Source organism: Taeniopygia guttata, chromosome 8, assembly GCF_048771995.1.
Source record: "Taeniopygia guttata chromosome 8, bTaeGut7.mat, whole genome shotgun sequence".
Taxonomy (NCBI): Eukaryota; Metazoa; Chordata; class Aves; order Passeriformes; family Estrildidae; genus Taeniopygia; species Taeniopygia guttata.
The window spans coordinates 14836086-14858620 of record NC_133033.1 but is presented as its reverse complement, the minus strand read 5'-3'; the positions used below and the strand labels follow the sequence as shown (position 1 = coordinate 14858620).

General features: G+C 41.5%; 1 long non-coding RNA gene across 11 annotated transcripts in view; it reads right to left on the bottom strand.

The window, feature by feature from the left end:
• The window catches only part of LOC115496199 (uncharacterized), a 68600-nt gene that overhangs the window by 15254 nt on the left and 30811 nt on the right, over positions 1 to 22535 (bottom strand). For 2 of the 11 annotated variants that reach the window (XR_012057284.1, XR_012057285.1), the window contains one exon: positions 1570 to 1688. This is a non-coding gene — a long non-coding RNA (uncharacterized lncRNA). The other 9 variants (XR_012057278.1, XR_012057279.1, XR_012057287.1 and 6 more) reach the window with 9 other exon arrangements.

Sequence of the window (22535 nt, the reverse complement as noted above, 5' to 3'; positions counted from 1 at the left end):
GATTTGAGGGTGCCTGTCCACAGGCCTGTACAAAGCTGACCCCTTCAGCCCGACCAGGTAAGTGACCTCAGGCGCGGCCTGGCTGCCCAGGGTGAGTGAGAGCCGTGCCGGCCGCTCATCCAGCCCCACCGCTGGGAGCACCCACAGCAAAAGGGCTTTCAGCAGCGCCGGCCGTCCACATCCCCGGCAGAAACCAGCTGGAGGAAGCTTGCAAAGCCCGGCCTTTTTATTCTCCAGAATTAAGACTTTGATTAGCTGCTGGCACAAGACCAAAACTCCATCTGAAATGCTTTAGACAACCCATCTGCACTGGGTTTGGGAGTCTGAGGAGCGCATGCTGCGGCCCGCTCCCAGCCGCGGCAGGCGAAAACGGGGGGAAAGCAGGGGTGAGGTGCAGCGCCCGGGGCAGCGGCAGCGCTCCGCCCCCGCGCCCCGCCGCTCCCGGCTGCCCCGCCCGCACAGCTGCAGCCCGCGGGGCCCGGCCCGCGCTCCACACCGCCCTGAGGGGGCAGGCAGCCCTGGGGGGAGCCTGAGCTCCGCTCCCCCTGCACCCGACCGTGGCTGCGGGTCCTTCCCTCCCCTCACCCTCACAGACCCCTGTGGTTCTTCACGAGCACCTCGTGATAAATTCCATAATTATTCAGCTCTTGCTACCAACACAAAAATACATTGCTCAGAGTAAGTTAGCCGAGATTCATTAGAATGAGACATCTAGTAGGCACATGTGCTTTATTAGCCTCTTACACCAATAGTTTTAATTAGGTACATATTTCACAACTCTGAAGCTGCTCGAGTGAAGGGCTCCTTTTATCTCTTTTATTTACAGTAACAAGCTATCAAACAAATACCACCATAATTAAACTCAGATTAAAAAAAAAAAATTAAATTTTCCCTAATGGTGACCTACTCAAGCGTTAGGTTTGGTAAACTTTGGATTTTCAACTGCTGAAGGAAACACCCTGCAGGCGGACAGGGCGCTGGGGCGGGTGTCCCTGGCTCCAGCCCTGCCTCCATGTCACCTTCAGGTGGGGAGGAGAGCGCTGCCGCGGGTAGAGCCCGCGGGGATGAGAAAAGTGATTAAAATCCAGAACGTTGCTAAATTATTAATGAGGAATTTAAATGATGTTATAAAAGAGGAAAATACAGGCGAAAATGTTACACATTCATGGAATTTTTACTCATGCATAATAATAAGTTGAAAACACTTTCGTTATAATGCTTCCGAAATCGCAGGGCGGGCAGGGGGGGCTGAGCGCGATGTGTTTCTCGGGCCCGCCCGCCCTCGCACCACTCGGCGAGCAAGCGCGCCACCTGGCGGACGCTGCGGCGAACGGCGCGCGGGGCCGGTGATGGCGGGGCCGCCGCCCCGGGGCCCGCGGTGGGCTCTGCCCCGGGGGCCGCGGTGGGCTCGATCCCGGGGGGCTCTGCCCTGGGGGCCGCGGTGGGCTCGGCCCCGAGACCACGGTGGGCTCGGCCCCGGCCCCGGGCCGCCGTGGCGGGGGCAGCGGACGTGGCTGCGGCAGCCCGCGGTACTCCCGCGGCGGCACCCTGCGTTATTTGCTTTCTCACCTGCGGCGCAGACGGGTTTTCACTTCACAGGTGTTGGCAGAGCCCGCCCGCTTGGGGAGAGCAGCTCGTCTGCATCCATTCAGCCGCCTTGCCAGCCTCTGGGGCTAATGCTGCCTGTGCTGTAAATAGATAAATAAACACAATAAATTAATAAATACACTATGCAGGGAATAAGCATATGAAGGAGCCCCTTTCTTGCCCCTGCATTCCGGGGCCCACCTGCTCCTGGGTAGCAGAGTGGGCTGCTTGAGCTCACCAGCCCTGCCAGGGGCTGTGGACACCTATCCAAACCCCACCAAACCACCTCCTCGGGAGCAGCAGCATCAGTTGGGACATGGCCAACAAAAGGTTTCCCCACGGCAAAGCTGCAAGTGCCATATACCCCACAGAGCTGTGTCTTTGTCAAATGTCTATATAGGCTTTTCTGTAAAGACTTACCACACTGTTTCTCGAGACTCCCCATACCAAAGTGCAGTTTGGCTCACCTAAAGAGTCACATGACATGAGGGCCTCATCTTTAAAGACCTATTTAAGGTTTTAATCAGGCAGGCATTTTTAACACCACAAGTTCCAATCATCATTTTCCTCTTCCATGGCAGGGGAAGAAACCTGCAAGCTCACAAAACTGGAACACAACCATAGTCACAAAAGTCTCTCAGACCTGCACGTCCCTCTGGATGAATTCCCTGGGGACATCCTGTACTTCCAGGTGCCTTTCAGTCTGATCAAGCTGGTTTTGGTAGCTCTGCAAAGCAGAGAGCCACCAGCTGATTATAGTGGAAGCAAATAAGGCAAGAACAATCCCAGGCCATTCTGGGCTGTAAGGTCTATACAAATCCTGGAAGTCCTGGTGAATGCTAACTGGCAGCAAGCACCAATTACTGAGTAATGGGCTCTCCACATGCTCCTTTACTTAATAAGTAGACACAGCCTGCACTCACTTTTGGAGCTCAGTTGTCTCTGGTTGTAACACCAAGTGAATGCTTTACAGAGGGCCAATCTCACAGTGACTAAAGCTCAGCTTGTTATAGCAAAGTCTCAACCAAAAGAAATTGCCATGCTCTTCCCAATTGGAGCAGATGAAATAAAGGCTCTTGGGCATAGTTCCTACATAGGAGCCTGCCAGAGCCTAAAAATTGCAACATGCTGTGACTCTAAAACAAATGTGTCGTGGAGAGATACCCAGGCTAATTCTAAGGGAGTTAAATTTGCCTGGACGAAACTTTTCATTAGCACAGTGTTATTTCTACCACTGCTCCAGCCACTTGTGTTCCCTTTGCCTGTGTCACTGCACAGAGTACATTTGCTATTGTGAGCTGTGGATGGCAGCCATAGAGGTCCCTTTGGGCAAAGCAATAACATTCAGTCCTGAAAAAAAATTGTGTTTTCTTTCCTCTTTTGCTTCCTATGAAATCTCAATTGACCATATTCTCATTATTCCTTTGCCTGGACAACACTGTGTAAAATTTCTGCTGAATTTTGGGCACTATGGCCCCTTCACATTTTCTGTCACAGGACAGCCTAGACTTTAGCTAGATGGAGATGCAAACTAGGTTTCACTGAATGCTCAAGCACCACATTTTCTCCCTAGACCTTCAAAGGAATATGCTGAAGAGAAGATAACAGAGATGATCTCTGTGAAATCATGGTGCAAAAAGAAGTTACTGCCAAATAATCCTAAAGCATCTGAGATCATTTCCACAAAGAAAGCAGCAGGGACTCCTAAAGCACAGTTTATATACATCCTTATTAGGAATGTGACACCATTACTATCACAGCTAACACTATGAAAGGCTGCTGAAATGTTCAAAGGAACTTTGGTAGATTTATTTTTTCTTTGGGAAACAAAAGTTATCACTAAAGGCCTTATAAAAGGTAGGAAATTTTGACAACCTTGAGTCTCTGCAGGCAGCAATTACATGCAAAAGGTTGCCCCCAGTTTATATCTCTTAGCTATTTTACATTTTTGACACAGAAAGGAGGGTGTTTGTGGTCAAGTAGTTAGCATCATGTTATTGTTTAATGAAGCCAGCTGTATAAGTGTAATGCCATGGCTGAGACTTTTTTACTTGTAAGCAAGTCAGTGGATTCAGAACTATGATTTTCACCCCATGGATTATGGACTATCTGACAGTATTATAGACAAGGAGCCATCTCTGTGTGTGCCAGAAGTGAGAAACCAGCCACTGCACTGAAGCCCAGCTGAAGTTTTAGGTGTCCCAAAAGACATATTAAATTCCAGTGTCATGGATTTATTACCATACATTTAAATGATGTGGCCATTTTTATCTGAAATTAGTTTTGTCCTAATTTTGTATATAATGTGCAACACAGTGAGGTAATGATGACTGTCCCATACACATATTTTAGTTTTATGCTATAACATCCTGTTAAATATAGTTACCAGGATGGACTTTCCTTTGCTTTTAATTCTGAAGTGCATACAGGAGGTGGAAATAGAACTCACTGTCTGCACTAGTTCATTGTGTGAGCCAGGCAGCCAATACAGATGTGGAACTCCATATTCATGCCTCAGCATGGGTATCTCTTCCATATCACACCTGCAGGCATTTATATGATCACACACTGAAATAAATGCAGCATGTGTGGGTGTGTAAAGCTGCACCTGTACACATAATGAGACATTCAAACAAATACACCAAGTTTTGTTGCAATCCTACTTGACAACATTCTTGTCCATTTTGTCCTGCATGTTCTGTGTTCTGTAGCCTTATCCCTGCTGCTGCTGAATCTTTTTCTGGTCTGGACTGTACTGTCCTATATACCTACCTGCCTCTGTCATCCCAGGGGAATAAACCTTCTACTTTATCACTTGCTTACCATTTTCATTCTAAAGACTAAATTCTGTGAACCCTCTGCCTATCCAACTTCTGCTAAACTTGAAGTAGCTGGAAATGAAACTGGGTACAGAAGGCGATTTCCACACCCTTTGGGTCGGCTTATTTGCCTGCTTCATAAAGATCATGTGGGCTTTTCCTATAGGGCAGCTACTGACTGGCAAGTCCTGTTCTGGCACAGAAATATTACACATCCTGGGATTGGTTTTGAGACCTCTTTTGTGTCTTCTTTGAAGGGACACAAACACAAAACCTCATGGGGTTTGTGCAGTGTTGAGCCTAGTATTTATTATAGTAAAAATATTATTACATCAAAGAGCACAAGGAACACAGACATTGTTCTCCCCATTTTTCAGAGGAGGAAACTGAGCCAAGGTATCCAAGTAAACTGCCCAAGAAAGCATCAATTAGGCTAAATGTTGGAACGTCCCTTCTTACATGGAATTTCAAGCTGTGAAGTAATTTAAAGCTCCTTAAGACTGAACATGTGCCTGCCAGACAGGTTAGACATCACATCATTGGTGGTAACTTAGACTACAAGAGAAAACACAAAGAAAATGAAACCATTATTGCTATGCAAAAGTTCTGAATCCACTGGATGGTGACTTAGAAATAAATGTTTGGATGTTGTGTTGTAGTTCCACTCCACCATCAAGACTTGAAGTTTTCATATCTGTATATATTTTAAGGAAACAGGAATATTAAGAAATATAAGTTACTCCTTAACATTTCACAGGCAGACTTGGCATTTCCTAATGGCAAGCGTAGGAGAGAGTGCTACTTAGTCTTTAGGCCAAGGGACTGTGAGTAAAGGAACAAATTCCCCTCTGATTATTTTTTGCCTCATAACTGGCTAAATCAATCAATCATTCCATGCCTTAGTTAAGACATCTATATCACAGATAACATCTCAAAGTATTTCCTTTTCCAAAGGGGAGGGCCTCTCTTTGCCCAGTCACAGATTCTGTTTTCCCTTCCCTTCTGACAGATGCTTTGGTGAAAGAGAGATTTGTTTTATGACATTACTGTGTCTGTTGTGCTGACATCACAGAGTCAACGAGAACAAGTATTTATACTTCTATTATGCCTTCATTGAATTGAACAAGGTGTTCAACAGGACATTTTAATTATAATCCCACTTCTAACAGCATGAGTAAAGGTGTTTAAAAAACACAATCAAGCATGAAATAGAACAGTAAACATGCCATTTCAATTACAAAATTATGTATAAGCACATCCTTGCACAGCATAACATTTGAAGACTGCAAGAGATGCTAAAATCCTCACTGAAACACTGGGAAGTATTGTACACAGGATTGAAGGAGCCCAAATACTCCTTCCTCACACTCTGTAAATTCACACTGAATATTTGATTCCAGAGAGAAAATCATAAAGCCCCAAACTGGGAATTTTTTGTAGAGATTTCCATAGAGAAAATGTAGCCTTGAGCCTTTTATTCTCATTGCACTGTCATGTCAAACACCTGTTCTGTTTGCAGAGCTCTTTTTCACTTCCCAGCCCAACAGTGCTAGAATTGAAAAGCAAATGTCCTGTCATATCTTGCACTGTTGTCTAGCCCACCTACTTGTACCAGTAAAATGCTCTCCAGCAGGAATGTAACAGAGGAAATACTATTTCATGTTTATAGTTACATGTGACCCTCCAGAAACTTCTGGACATCTGTGCCCCCCTGGGCATAGGAGGATACTGAGCTGCCCTGCAAAATACTGTAAATCCCCCAGGCCACCACTGATGTACTGTGACTTCACCTAGTCCCTGGTCCAGGAAACTGATGCAATGCATTGTTTTACAGTGGATTTTCAGGGAACACTGTTTCCAAAGCTGCACCCTGGAAACAGCTGGGAAGCTGCCTGCTGGTTGCACAGACACTCACTCCAGGAGCTTCTAGTGAGCATATATGATGTTCAGTTTGGCAAATTCCACCCTCTCTCTCCCTTCAAGTGAATCAACACACACTGCTTAGAATAATACAACCAGGCTGTCACAGAAGCCTGACAGCTGTGACAGGCTGCTGTAACTCAGATCTTTTCAGCATTCTAAACAAAAGAGAATGTTGATGCTTCCAGTGGTTAGGGCAGGGGAACAGGACAGGGAGGCCAGCTCTGTCCAATGTCTTGGGGTGACTGAGACACTGTGTGGAGAAAAGTGTGCAGAAAAAAGGCTGCTGAGGTGGGAAGGTAAAGGTCAGGGGCAGATTTGCCAGCTTTCTGCAGCCAGATGAGGATGTGGACACTGCTAGGTGTGACTTTTCCCTGTCCTTCAGATAAACTCCTCTCTCCAAAGCAGCAGAACAATGCCCTCCTGTTTCTCCACACAGCCCCAGTGAGGAGAAAATTGGAACAACTTGCATTTCTGCCATGCAGATTAGACTTAAACCAATGCTGTATGCATTAAGCTCACAAAGACATCTGGAAATCATAATGTGAAATCTGGTGCTATCTCATGATCTGGAGTTTTATCTTTTCCACAAACTGTACTGTTTTGTTTAATAGACTATGTGATTGTCCATGGTATAGACTCGTTTAGAAAATTTGACCTGAAAATTACTCCATTATTGTAATTTGATATTGATAACTTTCTCAAAAAAGTTGTGGTCATTTAAAGGACCCTGTAAATACAGTCAATAATTCGGTGAGGTATGCAAGTATCAATATTTAATAAGCTGCCAAATATGTATGTAAAAGCATTTAATTGACGAGAAACTGTATGGGCATCTTTAGGTATTTAATAGCACAGACAGCATTAAAAGTTTGACTGTCATCCCTCTTTTGAAATACAATTTGTTATTCTTTCATTAGCCTTTGAGAACTGAAGGAAAAACTCAGTGTATTTTTTCCATTGCTGGAAGAGCCTGTCTTTCTTAAAATGCCAGAGCACCTCATTAGTGGAAGCCTTGGTTAGCTTGTAGATAGCTGGCAGAGGTGTTTTGTTGTGCTTGTTTCCACTTCATTTTTCTCCGCTATTATGAGTAACTAGAAGTAAAAGCACAGTTTTCATTGCCTTTAATGGGAGCAGAATCTGCTTTTACTTCATGGCTATTTTCCATTCTTCTCCTGGCACTACTCAGAAATGCATGTGAGGTGAGATGCAGTAGAGAGGTGACTTGGCGGTGAGGGTTCCAAAAGCCAACATTAAATGCAGATAACATATTTTTTACTAGTTATGCACATCTACAAGCCCTATATGGAGAAGTCATTAACCAAGATTTAAATTTGGGAAATACAGGAAATATAGAGGAACCTAAAATTAAAGACTCGCATTTAACATCTCTCTACTTAAAGCAAGTCAGCAAAGGAGGCAAAGCTGTGAAGTTCATTAATACTAGAAGAAATGAGTGTGAGTCCTACCTGATTCCTGAACCTTCTCCTTAAATGTACCATTTTTGTTAGAGGACAGTTGTGCTGCTTCTTCTCTCTTTCAAAACGGTTGGGCCCAGTTCAGGTCCTCCCCAGCTTCTGGATAAATTGAGAATATCTACAACTACATCTACAACTGAACAAACACACAGAAGGTTTTAAATAATTTTCTTACCACCAGATATATCTCAGGGCATAATTATAAATTGGGATCATAACTAGTTTGTCCTGAATAGTTATGAGAGGTAATGATGCATGGGAAGGAAAACATCTCATTGATGAAGAGAACATAATTGTTAGGGTCAATTTTAGAAAGCCATATGTTTTATCTATACATTCAATACAGAAATAAGCATAAAGCTTGGCATTTGAAAAGTCAGATTTTAAATTGAAGCCATTGTTCAAACATCTTCCCATGCAATGAGAAGTAGAAACAGCTTTGGCAAAGCAGTTTAAGTCTTCCCTTTCTGGGTCTCTTGTGCACAAGGGAACTGGACTCAAGAGCAATCTCAGGGCTAGTCTGTCTGTGCCTGCTTCCTGTAGGCATTTGTTTCTCTTGCCCAGGGATGGGCATGCCCAAAGGATGAAACCTGTGCAGGATGAGTTCCTGACCATTGCTGCTGGGCATTGCTGAGACCCAGAGCCTGGACCATGGTCACCGTGTACTGCTGTGGGGTGGGCACCTGGAGCACCAGCCAAGACCACAGATGACAGGGCAAAGTGGGGTGACATTGGCTCATCAGCAAGCCCAAGAGGTGTCAAGACCTTGCAGGAACAAAGGCAGAGGGGAGTGGAAAGGAATTAGCTGAGAGATGATACAACTGCTCTGCAGAGCACTGCCACCACAGGAGCTGTAATCACAGAGGAAACAGTGTCTGTCTGAAACACTATTTCTCTTTTTTTTGTGTAAATATAGGAACTATGACTTCATGTCTCGCACTTCGAGAGATGTACTCTTGGGCTTGTTTTCTTCCATATCAGAGCTCTGAGAAATCCAAAACGTGTCTCTCAATTTCAATTCTGGCTGGGGGTTAATCTCTAGAAACAAGTAATGTAACATTTCCATCTATCTTTTCTACTCTTTTGGCAGTTTTAATTATACTAATATGCTATGACAATTTAAGCAAGACACATCTCAGCTTCTGGCCTGCTCTGTAATGGTTCAGCTGCTACATGTGCTCCAGCATATTTTGCTCAGACAGGCTGCTGCTGGAGGCAAGGGGGAGGCAGAATAGTGCCCTTCTGTCATGAGAGGTTTCATTGCACTGATCATTGTATGTTTGACAGATTCTTTGTCAATGTCAAGTGTCTTTTGTGGTTAAGCCCAGTAAAGCTAAAACAAAAGGTCTCCTAGATATTAGATATATAGTGACATTACTGAATTTACTTGGAGGCAGTAATTTTTTGTCAGCCTATGAAAAGAAAAATGGAGCTAATGGCAAAACAAAAGGAAGATGCTGGCATGCCTTTTTAGCTATTTTTGTTTATGTCAGACATTGTGATTGACATCTGGCCTAGAACACCCCTTCAACCATTGAGCCTAGTGTCATGAAATAGAACAAAGGGAAATTGCCAGCCAAGAAAACACCACTGGCTCAGAAAGCATTGCTTTTTGTTTATTTTCTTTTAAGTGTTTCATTTTCAGTAATCAGTATTGTTACACAAAAGTAGTTCACCCACATGCACCCCCCAATTACTACTTGGACTTTTAAGTTTCCTTTTTTCTTGCTTGCTTAAATGGCAACAGAATGCTGGTTTGGTTGGATGACAATCTGTCATAACAGTGATGTTTGAGGTTAGTGAAAACTGACGTGAAAAATACAATCCACTGGCCTTTAACCGAAATAGCAGCTCTGGTTTTTGTGGAGTTGGCAGGCAGCATTTTTAAACCCCTTTCACGGTGAAGGCAGTTACAACATGTTTTTCTCTGTATCAAGCAGTTCCATCATGAAGTACATTATCTACATCTGTTGTCATATCAGGATATTGCCTTTGAAGAGCAGTCTGCTGTTTCTTATATGGGCACTGCTCTTTTGAAGTGTCCTAAAAGGGTTAAGGTAATTTTATGGCCATTCTTCAGGGCCAGGACAAATACAATGCTTTAAAATTTGTGTAAGAGTGATTTTAGGGAAATACCGGAGAGCAGAATAGGTCCTGCAGACACAACACCAAGGAGTCTTTGTCACCATTGTTCTACAAGTGCTGTAAAATTTCAGAGACCCAGTCAAAATTATGTATTAGCAGGAGGAAATTATTCCTCAAATTTCTAACCCCATCTTGAAAGTATGATGCTGGACAGAATAGCAAAATAAGACTTTTCACAAGATGACAGTGATACAGTCCACCAGCCACTTCCCTCCATACACTTATATGCTGAAATTGTATCATAATATTTACTCTAATAAAAAACTGCCTTAATCACTTAAAAAAATTCAGTGGAAGTTGGCCCTTGAATGCATTACATGTGCCAGAGTTAGACATTCTTGCACCATATTAACAGGGTGCCCTTCAGGAACACTGGGGTGTATTCTCTATAGAAGCAGACGCTTAACTCCCCTCAGCATTAACAGCAGATATGCTTCGAGTGGAGAATTTCTCTCTGTCTCTTTGCGCAGTGCTCTAAGAAGAACTTTGAAGAAATTGAGAAAAACAGAGAGCACAGTATATTAATTTTAAGGAGATGAAAGCAGTACATGTCATTCCTAAATTTCATGGAAAATGCACCGTTAGTAACAAAGATGAGTAGAAAATTTCAAAATCATTCTGAGCAGCATTAAAATCAGTCTTCCCTGATTTTCTGTTTTCCCCTTCTTTTCAAAGCACATACATTAAACTCATTTTATGCTTATAATGTATATAATGATTCTAGACAACATAAGAAGGACACCGGGATTCTTCCTATTTCAACGTATAAAGTGGCAAGCCAATTTATGCAGCTTAAACCATTGCTAAAGAAGATGTATCAAAAATTGCCTGTGATCATTACAAATAACAGCCTGAAATGTTCACAAGAAGCTGTTTGCTTATCATATTTTCATTAAAACATCTTTTCACCTGATTTTCTTTTCCCATGCCTGTAACCTGCATTGTAATCAGTCTTATTAACTGAGAACATAAATATGATTTATTATGGTCTGATAATGGAAGCTACATGGACCAAGAGAAGGGATATATTGTCCTTTGATAAAATGGCTCTTTTCTCTCAAATAGAGCTCTATCATGAGAGCATGCAGAATGTAGTGAGTGATTATTTCCTGAGGGTGAATGATGGCAGAACCCTACAGAAAATCTTCTTGTTGGCCATGACAGCCTCCGAGTGTTCCCAAATCTCACTGAGTTTGACAACCTGCAGACACTTTTGATGAACTGTATTCTTCTGTCAGAGACAGCCTGTCTGGGAGGAGAAAAGGGAACCTTTATCGTCTGATCTGCTATTATTGTCTTGATCTTTTATAAGCAATCTCTAATGCACATGAATATAATATCCTTTCACAGAAGTGCCAAACATAATAGAAATGTAGTTAAAGGACCCTTTTCCCGGTTATGTAAATGTCCTAATACCATAATTAGAAAAGATGGGTTGTGAATGATAGCAAGGAAAGGGTAATCAAAATGTTTTAACATTATCTTTCTGTTTTAAAGACCAAAATCTGCGATAAATAGCATTTATGGTAGATACAGGGAACCAGCCTGTGCTGAAGCTTTTACCTAAAAAGAAAATAGTTTTGAGTGTAAAACTGTTATATTTTCATAAAACACATAAATGGCAGCTGGTCTTAAGCCAGGAATGATTACTGGCAGATATGACTTAAAGAAAATGAGTATTCTACTCAAAATCCCTCCATGGCTGTTACAGAAAGAACAAAGCGTTATTATTATGTAGTGTATTTGAACAAAGGGGTGTTCAAGACTAACTAAGTTTGCCAACAAATCTCTCTTTTATCTACATCCAAAAGAACAAGCATACCCAAATCTTTTTCAATTAACAGCTGTACACATTAGCAAAACACCCGTCTTTCTCAGCTCAAGCAGTCTGGCTTATTTATCAGAAAAAATTAACTGCTTTGGGGGGAAGGTTTCCAAGTTCCCCAGCAAAAGCAAGATACTTGATTTTTCATTAACCTTTTGACATCTGGAGCTGGGATGTCCCAATATTAACTACTAATGGTCTTCTGCATTACCAGTTGGTGTTGAGAGAAGTCCCAATTGTCAGAGTCAAAAGGTTAATCAGCAATTTCACACCGGTGATGTGGTCAGAGTTCGCATGTTACTGCCTAAACAGGAGGAAGAAGAAAATAAAGTCATTAACAGAAAACTTCATCCCAACATTATTAAATCCCTCTTGTTTTTTTTTTGGTTTTTTTTTTTTTTTGCTAGAAAATATTTCATAATCTGTTTACTAAATATTCTGACTTTTCAGAGGATTTTGCTGGGAAGTCCAGGTCCAAATATGTGACCAACATCTTTGGTTTATTCTACTTTTCAAAAGGAAAAAAACCTAAAATTTTACTTACACACCAAGTGCTCAGTCCAGACCAGTTTGAGAGAAAAGTCTTGCATCTGTAACCCATGGAGATTTTGGTAAACCTCTCCAAATGGCCTAATTCAGCTTGAGAGTTGTGTCCTCTCTGCTGGAAGTAAAAACATCTGAGCGTCCATTCGGGGTGAATTTCATAGTGCAGATGCTGTATCAGAGAAAAGAACACTGCAGAGCAAAACCCAGAGTGTAGACTTTTCCCTCCTACTCCTTTTTCTGTTTTGATTGTAGAGAATAAGTCAACAGCAGCATTCCCTTAAGAAATATGGACAGCAATATTATTTCATGAGAAAGTACCCACATAAACAGCTAGGCCAGTACCTCAGCTGGTGTCACTTTACCATAGCATACCATAGGCTCAAGAGTTCTCCTATACATAGAAAAACCAGATTTCTTTTCTAAAATAAAATATAAAATACCACTGAAAATATTACAGCTTAGCATTTGCTAATAATAACAATGTTCACTCAAAATTACTTCTTAACTTGCCCTGCTATTATTTGAAATTTTTAACCATTGCTTGTTCTGTGTTTAGTCCTGATCAAAAACCTTCTGATATCACCATATTTATCAGGTGAATTCTATGGTCTTGAGACATTGTATCTTTTTTCCTGTGTCCAAGACAAATAAGTAATTAATCTTGCCCACAACAACCACCTTCATCCTAGATATTTTCTGCATCAGATAGTTCCTCTCATCTCTTTCTCTGAGGCTCCAACAGAATCTATAAATAAAATCTTTCCTCTCTTGATTGCTTCAGTTTTAATGGGGACAGAATTTTACCCTAGAATGTTCTGAAAAAATACCAGTCTTTCCAAGTGCCCTATTGCTTAGTCCACCAATTAGGTGCCTATGGAGCCTGAGTGTCCTTGTACATCATCCCAGTCCCCACCTGCATACTTGGCTGCATATGTTTATGCACTTAGAAATGGTGAAAATCTAATAAAATTAGGAGAAACCTGAGCGAGCTATAATTCTGTTTAATCTCTCAAACTGGATTGTTGAAAATCTGCTGAATTCCCCAAGCCTCTCTCAGGTGCCAATGAGTGAGTCAATATCATACCAAAGATCTCACAGCATAGCAGACATAAATTCTACTTCCAGAATCTCATACACACCCTCAAATAATGAATCTAATGTCTCTAAAGTACTGTCAGAGAAAAAAAAAAAGCAGTTTCCTCCAATTACCAGCATTGTACTCAGTGGTCCAAAGTGTAAAAAAAAATAACACAGCGTAGATTTGTGTGAAGAAGGAGTGGTCACTTTAAAGGCCTGTGCCTTCTTACGCTGTATATGTACTGGAGCAATGCAAGTGTCCTGCCTGCAAGGGAGGACCACTGACATTAGCATACTTGGCTGTGCTAGGTCCTGTTGGCAAGCCCTGAGGAACTCCACATGATGGGAGAGTGAAAGTTTGTTTCATCTCAATCTGATGCTTCTCCAGACTTTGCTTTTAAAAGCCTGTTTTGCACTTTGTTTTATACAGAGTAATTGGTGACTTGCGTGGAAATAATCACCAGTCCAGAATAATCCCAGATCACTTCAGAAGTGTGACTTTGGTTGAAATAAGAAGGAATTTTCCTTGAATGGGGGAACAGAACTATTTAGAGCACAGTAGATCAATTAATAACTCTATTCTTGGAAGAAAGACCCCAAGCTCTTTTAACTCAAGTTGTGAGGGCTTTGGTATGTATCTAAGCCAAACTAGGTGTTTGTTACAGAATGGAGCTGTTCAGTATGAGGAGGAAATTGCAAGTTTTGTGGCATGGGGCCAAAGGTCGGAAGAAAATGTCTGCAGATCGACCAATTCCTTTTTCCTTTTTCCCCCTCTATATTAATTTTCCTCATTGACTTAATTTCCAAATTTGTGCCTTGTTTACTCTTTGAGATCATAGAGAATTTTGGTGAGGAGGTGACCAGGTCAGAAACAGGTTTCCATGACCACACAACTGAGGTACTTCTCCCACTCAGGCATTATATGATGCTGAGGTCATAGAAAATAAAACTGGAAGGGTCATCCAATAGCTGGCAGCATTCCCCAGCTTTTTGACTACTCTGTCATAGAAATACTCCAGTGATAGGTACTTCATCATCACTCCAGTCGATTATCCCAACACATAACTCTCCTTTCCTAAGTGACAAATACAGTCTAGCTGTGGGAGAGACTGCTTGCTTTTTTGGGCATTATATGTTTTGCTCAAATTCAACTTAGATGTATTTATGACTTTCACCTTGTTTGTTTATTTATTTCTGTCTCTGTTACCAGTCCTTCACCATTTTTTACTTTATATTTTTCCTTTACATTTTTTACTTTACAAGGTGGGCTTCTCCATACTACTTTACCATTTCTACATTAAGTCACTCCCTTTCTTTTTTGTCTTCTGAACTACATGCTCATTACCCTTGCATTTCTTTTCTTCTTTGTGTCTTTCCAAACCCATGAAAAACAAATTCTCACATGCCAGCAGCCTCACTACAGAGACCTGTCCCTTGACATCTCCCAGAAGGCAGCTAAAATGCCACACTTTTATTCATTGCATCAGAACAACTTTCCTTAAACAATGAGGAATTAACCAGATGTAGTCAAATCTTGAGATATGGCTGACAAAAGCTTTGGGAAGCACACAATGTACTCTGAACACACATATGAAGGAGCAGGAATTACACAGCCTCCAAAGAGGGAAATCAGAACTCATGGCAGACAGGGGAAACAGATGCTTGCTTCCTGCTGGCTGGTAAGGTATTTCATGTACAAAATGAGTCACAACACAGGTCTAGACCTGCAGGTTCCAGGGCACCAAAGAGACTTTGTATCAAATTTATGCTAGATACAATACCATCAAAAAAAGAGTTAAGGTGGAGCATCACCATAGGCATAAAATTGTTTTACTGTAGTTGCCTCAAGTCAGGCTCCTTGCAATATTGTAAGGTACAGGTAGTACAGAAGTCAAGTACTGTCCCTGGGGCACTGAAGGCTGCTTAGTCTGACAGATATTTAGAGATCCTAAGATAATGTCCAAAATTCAGAGCAGCTCAAGCAGCAATATTTCTTAAAAACGAACAAAACTGTTTCAACTTATTCTTTCGAATTTTGACAAAAAATTATTAAAGAGGTGACTATACTATATTCCTGCTATAGCAGGAAGCAGTATGATAAAAAAATGGGAGGACTAAGGAAACTTACTCCATGCTTACAAGAGGAAAACAAGTTTGCTTTCCTGCATGTTTCATAGTGCATTGTTGCTACAATGCAAATTTTTTGAACTGCTGTGTTTTTCTATCTGCTTTGACCAGGATCTGTGCCTGAGAGGGCTGAATGCAGTGGTCTAAAGCAAGACTATTGAGGTCACCTGACAGAGCAGCAGTTTGCATTAGCACTCAAGATGCACAGGCTGTGCCTCTCCGTGAAAGATCCACACATAAAGCAGGGAAACTAAACTTGGACTTGGGAGGTAGAGGTTCTTTGTTCCCTGCATGATCTCAAACAACATATTTCCTCTCTCCAAGACTCATTTCTTCCCCAGAGTAGGGACTGACAGCTTCCTGTCTTCTCTCTCTGGGCTGGTGGCTCTTCTGGCTAGTGGCTGTTCCTGATTATGGGTAGGTCTGATGACTATGAGTCTGACTTCCAGGAGGCCTCTGGACACTTCTATATTATATTTGATAATGAAGCTTCCTGTCTTATCCAATCAAGACAAAAAAAGAAAGTCAGACCAGAGAAAACTGTCTCAGCACAAAATGGCAGCCTCAATGCAGCAAAGTCAGAGCCATTAGCTATTGACTACTATAGAAATACTGAAACTGCATCAGGGATTTCTTTCTTTAATTGCTATTTAGGGATTTAAATGAGATTTTTAAAAAGAGAGAAAGACAGAATGTTTAGTCTACAATCACTCTTTGCTGCCAATACAGGTTATCATATAAATTACTTAGACACTTTTAAAAATACATTATTTACTCAATAACCCATAATGGGTCCAGAGCTCCTTTTACACGCTATTATAGAAGTACATAATTGCTGAATTTTCAAATGGATATTTCTTCTAGGCAATAGTCTGTAATGGCTCCTTCAAAGCTCTTAGGCTTTTATCATATGAGGGCCTAAGTAGAAAATGTTTAGTTCACTGATCATTGACCTAATAGAGAGCAACAGCTTCTCTGGAACAACTATTGTCTGTTGGGGCAGATGATGTATGAATGACATTTTAAAAAATTCTTGGAAGTATGTGCTAGGGAAAAATTACTGTTCTGTATAAAGCAAATACTGCTGATGAGCTTCTCAGAATTCTTTTGTTTGGTTCTGCTTGGTTTAGTTTTTTATTTGCTGTGTGAGCCCAAGAGGAAAAGAAAAGAGTTGTTTTTGTGTATGAAATGCAAACTCAGTCTAGGACCCATTCAGAGCAATGAGAGACATTTTGATGTTCTCTGAGATCATTCAGCCCAAATAAAAGTTGTCTCAAATGAAAATGCAATGTAAGAAGCTGAAATCTGAAATTAGAGAAGTAAGGGATGCTGCAATGGGGCAAATCACATTTCTTAAAGTCATGCTGAACACAGTAAAACACACAAGGCCTATCCTGAGCTTGATCTAGAAAGGAAGTAGGCAACGTGACACGTTTGCAGCACTATTGCTATGAATCTCACAATCACTGAGCTGCTGTTCTCTTCTTACATTTAGCTTTGAAGTCTGCTGCTTCCATTTCACACACAAAGAAAGGTTCAGGTTCCTAACATTTTCTCTTCCTACACACTTTGGGCAATAAAACCCTGTGTATTACTGCCAAATAAATGTCAGCTGGATCTAAGTACAGGACCAGCAGGGATGAATGTGACCTGGGGGCATTTAGGCAGAGACCCTCAGAGATGCTGAAAGACACTTCCAGCTGTGAGCCTGATGGGCCAGGGGAGAGGTCCTTGCTGGGTGGCACAGCTCCCTCAAGGGCTTAGGGCAATGGGATGTACAGCTTTCCAAAGAAGGCTACTGAATAACCTGCTCAGGAGCTGGGTATGATCTTAGCACTGTATGCCATCAAACCAGACCAGCTATCCCCAGCACAGCACTGTTTTGTATGTGATCTGACATCAGAAGCACTCCCATGCTTTTTATCATTGGATTTCTCCAGCCTGGTAAGGCTGCCTGGGAATCCTAGTATTCTAGCATGATTAACACAAAAAAATACAGTCGCTGGCAATTCTAATAGTTCCTTCTGTTTGATGCATCTGATCGAAGAGAAGCTGAAATCACAGACCAATATGCACCCAGGCTGCACCAGTTAGCCTCATCATGCAAATGAGGCACACTTGCAGGTGAACTTATTAGAGATCAAATAGTTTTAGGCACTGCAGATAATGAAGGCAGAGCGTTTATGTTGCAACAGTCAGAGCTGAAATTTAATCATGTTGTTGATACCTACTGCAGCAGTGAATAAACACAGAAACAGCCACAAAAATAAAACTCTTAGAATGAAAGGATGGTATAAACCAGACAAATAATAAGAATAAAAACCACCCAAACCAATGAACACAGTGGTTTTCGAGAAGGAAAAATCTTGCTCGTTATGTCTGGAAAGACTTTGAGCCCTGCTTTTTTCAGCTAAGCAGTTGTATAAGTGGGGGTTGCAAGAAAAAGCTGATGGGGTGTCATTGTTTGTTCCAAGAGTTAAATGGCTCCTACCTTTGGAGATGGGCCTGCAAAGAGAAAGGGGAATGCCAAGCAGCACAATGCTTGAAATCAATGAGAAAGTGAAACATAGCCCACACTGGGAAGCAGCATCTACTCGGAAAGAATTAAGAACAAAACAGAGAAATAGCTTCCTGTATCAGAGGTTACACAACTGACAGGCTGGATTAGCAATTTGGTAGACATTAAGAATAAATACATTTTGCAGAGGCATTAGCCCCTTCTGTCTCAATAACCCCTCACATGTACTTACCATCCTTTATGCAAACATCTGGAGAGACCCTGAGAAGGCTCACCAAGGTTTGCTCATTTTAAGAAGCAAAGATGAGACCCAGCAGGTAAAACCTGCAAATGGGAAACATTTGAATTCCTTTTGGCAGACAGAAATGGATAAAAATACAGCTTGGCATTTCTTCTAATACCATTTGGTAGTAGAAGAGCTCCAGAGATGTCAACAGGAAGCCCTAGAGGTTAGAGGGAATGATGTAACCATATGTGACATAATGCTTGTTGTAGAGACTTCCTGGAACTGATTAGTGCCATTCATGATAACAGCAGCCAGCAAGAGTGTGAGGACTGGGTGAAGGCCCAGGCAGCATTCAGGCATTGGATATTTTTCATTCTCTTTTAAGGCAATGTCTGTTCTTTCTTGTTTCAGAAGCATAACAGAATATCTGTGTGGTATTCCCATGCAGCTTTGTCTGGGAAGACTTGGAAGCAGCACACTTACCAACAATGTGCAGCTACTCCCACGCAAAAGGCTGCAGAGAGAGAACTGTAGAGGTGGAAGGACAACAAATACTCTGAGCTCCTCCTTCCTCTAGAATGTCCCCCCTTCCATTCCTCTCTTATTCCCAGAAACATAAGGTGCAGTCAGGTCATCCTCATCAGGATATTGGTTTATGCCTAGTCTATATAGAAATGCTATGAAGTGCCATCTATATTTAACAGGAGGCCTCTGATCTGTGTGAGTGGGTGGAAACTGATAGTGAGTGACATGGATGCTGACAATGGCACGCAAACTCCACGACACTCTTAAAACTTTTAATTGCATTTTAAAGTAATGTAATAAGGCAATGTTTAATGAGTACTTTGTTAAAGAAATTCTGACTTTATAAGCTAATTAAAGAGAAGGGAGGGTTACTGCACTAGGGCAAGAAATCCAGGCTGCTGAATGTCTATACTGTAGCAACATGTAATTCAGATTCAATTGGCAGCTTTGCAAATCTCCAGCCAGCCAGAATGAATGATTACTTTTTTTTTCTTTGATGGGCAAATAAATTATTATTATCATAATGATTATGTTAATAGGAAAAAAGTAAAGGATAGGCAAGTACTTTTTTTGCCAGGGCTGGTAAATTTTCATGACACTTTTAGCAAAGCTGTCATATGGCTGGCTTAGATGAAACTGGAAGGCTTTATGTGGATAACATTTAACTTTAAACATTCTTCATGGAAACTTACATGGCACATAATTTACATATTCAATACCAGTGACAATTTACTTCTCCCATCTGAGCAGGGCTTTCAACTATGCCACTTGAACTAAATTAATAAACAGTAATTAGAGAATGTTGTGTGAGCGAGCTGTTGATGTTGAGAAGATTCTAATCAACACCTTCTTTTAAGGGCCAATTAAAGCTGAATGTATGCAATATAAACATCTTCTTGTATTTAGACATGAACTGGTGAACAAGGTAAAAAATAAAAATCAGAACAATTACAGCAGGTTAGAGATGATCCAATGGAAAGATGAAGCTTCATTAATAGTGAAAACAGCAGTAATTTCTGAAAACCAATGACCACCTATGGAAAAGCACTGACAACTTGTGCAAGTTAATTCTTACCAGCATAAACCTCAATGAACCACTGTCAGGCTTTTCTCTGAAAGCAGCTCTGTAGCTGCCTCCAATTTCTACTGCATTATTCCCCTGTCTGTAAGACAGTCCTGCATCTAAAGTGAGTCCAGAGCTGCAGTAGAAAGAAGGCCTCCCTTGGGGAGACAGTAAAGGTGAATATAGCCACCCCATTACTGCTGCCTCAGAGCAGAGAGAGGCTCCTGGAAGGTGATCTGGGGAACAATTTGCACAGCACAGCCCCCAGCAGCACTGCTGCTGGGAACACAAACACAAGGATGAGCCTGAGTGAGAGGTAAAGCTGCCTCACATTTTCTCAATTTTATTTCTGGGAAACAGGAACAGTTAGGTCAGAAGGGCTAATGCACTTGTACCTGTTATCTGTGAGTACTCCCTCACCCCACTACAAAGATAAGTTCACCTTTCAGGAGTAAACCACCTTAAGACAACCCTTGTTTCCAAAGTTCCATGAAGAGGGAAGGCCAACTTGGACTTAAACAGAGAGGATCCTTAGTGTACCTAAAGGGAGCCTGCAGTAGCAACTGAGGCTTGTGTATCAGCACTGTGAACTGTCAGTAAGTTAAAAATATGCATAACTTCACCCAAACCACAGCTCACTGCTTCCTAAAGCACATCTTTAAAAAAACTGTCTAAGCTGGTGCAATGAAGCACATGCAGAATTTGTCTTCCAAGTTAGAATATACGACAGGCTAATAAAGGTAAGGGAAACATCTGTTCCAATACTGCACCAGTATCATTTGGAGAAAATGACTACATCACTTACGGCCATTTGGTATCCAGAAACACTACCACAGTAATAGGATGTTGTCACCTCAGGCTCTACTGAAATCTACAGGAATTTTACTTGTTTAAAAATACAGGATTAAGCACATGATCAGTGTTTCTTTCCTTTGAAAATAAACATTTCCACTTACCATTTCTATAGTGGTGTGAGATCATTATCTTATGACAGTGTTTCGTTCCACTGGCATTATCTCCTAATTAGCTATATTAAAATATATGTAAGGGGGTGAAGGTGGTGAGTGGGCTTGTAAACCTGGCAGGTCTGATGTGTTCTTACAAGCTCTGCTAATCCCAAACATTGAAAATATATTAATAAAACCAGATTAGCACTTTAAAGAACAACAAAGCAAAAGCCTCATGTCTTGAACCCTGTAAGTTCAGCATGCATCAGAGGGGCTCTTACACCCAGAACAAAGCCCTTGGGCAGGGGAGGGGAGCAGGAGCAGGGAGAAGTGAGGAGCAGCATGCCAAATGGGAAATCAGCCCTGAGAAGAGAGGAGAAGAGAGCACCACTGAAAGCCTGATAACCTCTACAGTGTGGTCAGCCCTACATTACAGTAGTATCATTACCTAAAGTGTTTGGTGTAGGACTTGGGGATTTCTAAAAAGCCAAGCAAAGAGAAGTTTACCATGGATGAAAAGATACAAGTAATACCAAGAAAAAATAGCTAACAAACTGTGTTAAATATCCTCTGCACTTTCTCCATATCCTGAGAGATTATTGCATTTATAGGCACAAAATCATAAAAGCTTCCTCCAAGATGCTTCATAATATATGAGCAGCTTGTGGGGGGGTCTCAGTTGTGGAATGGTAAGAATTAGGAACATGGGTGTTCTGGTAAGCTGGACTAATTTCTTTTCTCAAGAGGTAGGCTAAATTCCTAACAACTCTCTTTGCAACAGAAGAAACCAGGACACATATGTATATGACAGGCCATTTTGGAGGTGCTCAGACACATGCAGGAAGAACCCTCTCGGCAACAGTATTCTTCTAGCCAGCAGAGCCAAACACTGTGATTTGTTTCTGTTTCTGAGTTGTTTTTAAAACTCAATTCAGTAGATGTGTTGGTGATTTTCACAGTATTCTGAAGGAGCAAAGTAGATGTTTGAAGAATACTGATAGTATTAGACAGGCTCTAAAGAGGCATTTACTCCAATGTCTGCAGATCAGTTCAATATGCAGCATGCATTATTACTTTTTTTTCTGATCAGATGGAACTTCTAGGCCCAAATCTGCTTTCAATAACCATGGTCCATCTTTAACTTCACAGCAAACAAGGATGTGCAGAGGGAAAAACTCATGTAAGCAGGAAGGGAATGAGTCTACATTCATGTCCTCTGTAGATTTTTGTTTTCCATTGAAAGTTTTCTCTTGCCTAGCATCAATTTATAGAATGAATTGGGTTGGAAGGGACTTTAAATATTATTTAGTCCAAACCCCTCTGCAAGGGGCAGGGACACCTTCCATAAGAGCTGGTTGCTCAAAGACCCACCCAACCTGGCCAACTTCAGTCCTTTTTTCACACCTCTTCGAGTCCATTTGGTGAATAAATTAAATTAAATTCCTCACTTGCTCTTAATACTTTTTAAATGCAAGCCAAGCCTCTTGGCTTTTCATACCTGGACATCTACATTTTTAGAAATGCTGTTGGATAATTTCCCTCTCTTTCATAGGCTGGTGCTTTGACCTATATGCACCCTGTGCACTCCCTAAAGCTCATGCATAACTGCAATGGACGATTAGTCCAGCTAAGTCTCCAGCAATTTCAATGGCTTATGCAAGAGTAGATGGGGCACAATATGTAATTTCAGCTTTTTTTGTAAGGCTTTTCAGTCTTTCCACGAACTAAATCA